This window comes from Miscanthus floridulus, chromosome 8, assembly GCF_019320115.1.
Source record: "Miscanthus floridulus cultivar M001 chromosome 8, ASM1932011v1, whole genome shotgun sequence".
Classification (NCBI taxonomy): Eukaryota; Viridiplantae; Streptophyta; class Magnoliopsida; order Poales; family Poaceae; genus Miscanthus; species Miscanthus floridulus.
The window spans coordinates 3327690-3331881 of NC_089587.1; positions in this window are offsets into that span (position 1 = coordinate 3327690).

A 4192-nucleotide genomic window follows, 5' to 3' on the forward strand; every position below is an offset into this window, starting at 1 on the left:
CCATAAATTAATTTTCATCTAAATTGTACCCACACTGTAAATAGCTCCAGATCTCAAAACAAACATGTACGACGCTTTGCACTATGGATAACCGCACAGGCAAACACTTGACAAAAGGCCTGAAAACATATGCCTAACGAACGACGGCCAACATTCATGTAGCCGGAGTTGAAAAACTTCTTCTTTTCTGATATCTTCCTTCTTCTTTCTACCACCGAAGAATGAGGAAGACTGATCTGAAACTTATTCTCCTAGCCCTTCATCGTGGCCAGATCTAACCACAATAAAACGGAGAAGAGACCGGCCGATAAAATTATTCCATGACGACGACACCATCTCTACCTTAATGTCACCGTCCGGAAATAAAAGTCTCCATTTCGTCAAAACCGTTGAGCATGCATGTGAAGAGCTTTAATGTAAATGTTTGATGACTTGTTCATATGTTGTTGACTTGATGTTGTCTTCGTAAAAGATTTCATACAAATATGTTAGCATAAAATGAGCATGCATGTAATACCAGTGCATGTGAAAATGTCTGCTACCCTCGATGGTTAATGTACTATGATAACGCAAACAAAGGAAGACCAAACTCGAGCGACCTATATATGCATCTAATAAGCCTTTCAATGAGCAAAACTACTATAATAGAAGCAATGGAATATATAAATAAATAATAGTGATATTGGTATTATGGGTTACAAAGCTATGTTACTCTCTCGTCATGTGTTTATGACACTCCAAAACATGACGTCTAGCAGCATTAAACAGTAACAATAAATGAAATAATTATTTCCTTACCCACCAAGTTTATTTATTTGTTCCCACTCACCATATAGAGAAGTTCATGCTCTAGCTATCTTTTTGTCATCAATCATGATACAATAAACACCGGTAAAGTTACATTAACAGAAAAGTGCCACTTCTCACTTGATTGAGTGTGGACAATAGGAAAGCCAAAGGGCCTCTAGTCCAACTGGTTAGAGCGTCCCAGTGGCACTCCTCAGGTCCTAGGTTCGACTCCCCGTGGGAGTGAATTTTAGGTTGAGGTTAAAAAAATCCCCTCGTCTGTCCCACGCCAAAGCACAGGTCTAAGAACCGACCCATTCTCACAGAGCGACGATGCTGCTGTGTAAGGGTGGGGTAGGAATTCGGGGGTTTTCTAGGCCTACGTGAGAAGGTCTTCTTCTTAATGCAATGCCTGGGGGTGGTCATACCCTCGCGGGTCCAGTTTTTTTTTGGACAATATGAAACATAATGTCGTAAAGGAAATATGCAACGGATAGAGGAGACTAATTGCTCTGGCAATGACACTCGCCAGAAAACATAGAAGAACCATGCGAGAGTGGTGTTTGGAAAGGTGAATATGGTAGGCGAAAAAGTTGGCAAACTATTCACAAGTGTGGAGTAGACACAATACCATAAATGCTAGGCATTCCACATTCCTCGAAAACTAGAATCAAAATTCCACTCGATGAAAAGGTGCAAGGGAGGAGGAGCCGGCAAATGGGTAGAATCATACCTCCGCGCGAGCGAGCGCGGCGAGGAATGTGGTGTTGCAGTCTGATTTTGTCGATGGGGAGATGCTAGGGCTTATGTGAGATCGGTGTTAGCAATCTTGGCCATCAATGCGCAAGAGTTTCATGATCTCTCATCGAAATGTGAGAAGAATGTGGTGAGAATGAGGGATAGGGATGGTGTGCTGTGGTGGGGCCCTTTTTCCTCTCTTACCATCTATTGCTCTCACCAAGGTGTTTTATGGTGCTATGGATTGCACTTCGTTGATGTCTTAGCAAGGATTGTTTATGCATCTCCCTAATGTGGCTTTCATTGGAAACATGAAACGGGTTAATAACCAACCATGTTTAATTATTGGGTCTCACTCACCATAGAAAAGTTTATGTTTCGACAATCATGCCATCTAAAGAGAGTGTGGTGCACACATAGTGTCTTTTGATTTTGGCAATGAGATCCGTCGGAGGGGAATGATGCAAGCAATGGTACTTGGGAATAAAGTATGGCAAGGAGACAAATAGTGGTTTGGAAGGGGTTGGTGTCTAGGTAGGATTGAGAAATAAATGAATTTATAGAGTGAGGACTTAATGTAATCTAAATGAACCGATAGGTGATGATACAGTATGGAAAATGGAATAAGGTTAACCCTGCAGCATAGTTGCCTAGAAACCTTGGTCTTTCCATGACCAACACCCTTGTTCCTCCTTTCTTTGACCAAAACGTCTTATAATTGAAATGGAGGGAGTACTAACAATGATCCTTTGAGTATTTTGAAGAATTGTTATATTAGCTTGGCTCATATATCTCGCTTTGGATTGATTGAAAATAACATACTTTTGGATTTGCTTCTAGTTATTTCTTTAGGTTTGTTGGTGAGGAGAAATAGATGGAGTTGTTTACTTGGGCCAAATCACTAAGTGTGGAGCACTTTTCATCATCTGTTAAAAAAAGAACCACATGCGAACAAGGTTGTTTACATTTTTTTTGAGCAAATAAGTTTTGTTAGATGAATGTGCGAGTGCGAAAGTGTCGGTGTTTCGAGTAAACACCAACTAGTAAATTTATATTTGTTGCGCATTAGGCCCGGATGGTGTACTAAAGGACACAAGGTTTATACTGGTTCGGACAGAATGTCCCTACGTCCAGTTCGCTGTTGCTCGTGTTATTAGCACTAAAAAAGGTTTATAGTAGGGGGTACAAATGGTCGAGAGAGGGACATATCCTAAGTCTCTGATGGAAAGGTCAAAAGAATGCCAAGAGCTCGGTGGCTGCTTGGCTGTGTTGTGTGATGCGTTGTGTGTGGAATCGATCCGTCCCCTTAGTGGGGTGCCCTGCCCTCCCTTTTATAGACCAAGGGGGAGCAGAGATTATAGATGGGAGAAAAAGGAAAAACCAGAGATAGAGAAGGTCCTTCGAAGGTGTCGGGTCTTCCTTTTCCCTTGAGCCTACCCTAGCACCCTACTGACATGGCAGACAGTGCCAGAGATAACACGCTCACTGATCCTGATAGGGTCATGCTCTGGCTTCGTTCAACAAGTGGTTACATCCTATCCTACTTCGACGGATTGTGCGGCGTGCCAGGGTGCCGAGCCATGACCCTATGGGGAGAAGACAAGAAAGTGACCATATGTCTATTACTATAGATGATGTGAGTTCCCTTCTGGATTGTAGTGGTTGTCGTATGCTTATGTTAGGATCCACGTCTGAAGGCTGATGGTGGTGCCCACAACACTGTAAGACAAAAGTCGATGCCTACAATACTATTTGGGCTCTGTCATGCCTAGAAGGGCTCAAAGCGCTTGTCCCGTCATATCCTAATGGTACTTGCCCGTAGGCGTGTAGGATATGGTCCTTGGTACTGTGGTTGACTCGAGTGTCCTGTCTTACCCTGTGCTCATCATTATGAAGGAGCAGGGCACAGATGTTGGGCGAGGCGGAGCCAGCCCTCGGACGTTGGGTGAGGCGGAGCTAGCCCTCAGACGTTGGGCGAGGCGGAGCCTGGCCACAGATGTCGAGCGAGGCGGAGCCCAACCCTTGGGGGTCGGGCGAGGCAGAGCTAGCCCTAGACATCAGGCGAGGCGGAGCCCTGCCCTCATACATCGGGCGAGGCGGAGCTTGCCTCCAGATGTCGGGTGAGGTAGAGCCTAGCCCTTGGATGTCAGGCGAGGCGAAGCTTGCCCCCAGACGTCGGGCGAGGCAGAGCCCTGCCCTCGGACGTTGGGCGAGGCGAAGCTTGCCCCTAGACACCGAGCGAGGCGGAGCCTGCCCTTGGACATCGGGTGAGGTAGAGCCAGCCTAGAACGTCGTGCAAGGTGGAGCCCTACCCTCGGATGTCAGGCGAGGCAGAGCCCTACCCTCGGACATTGGGCGAGGCAGAGCCTGCCCTCAGACGTCGAGCGAGGCAGAGCCAGACCGGAACATCGGGCGAGGTGGAGCCCACCCTTGGACGTCGAGTAAGGCAGAGCCTGCCCTCAAACATTGGGCAAGGCGGAGCCAGCCCAAGACATCGGGCGAGGCGGACCCAATCCTCAGTCATTCGGGCAAGAAGCGTAGCTGCATTTTTGTCTATTTGGAAGCATCAGCGTTTGATGGTTATTAGCTCCACCTTATTGGGTACCCCAGTATTAGGTCCTCGACAGTAGCCCCCGAGCCCCTAGGTGATTTGGATAGAATTGCTCGG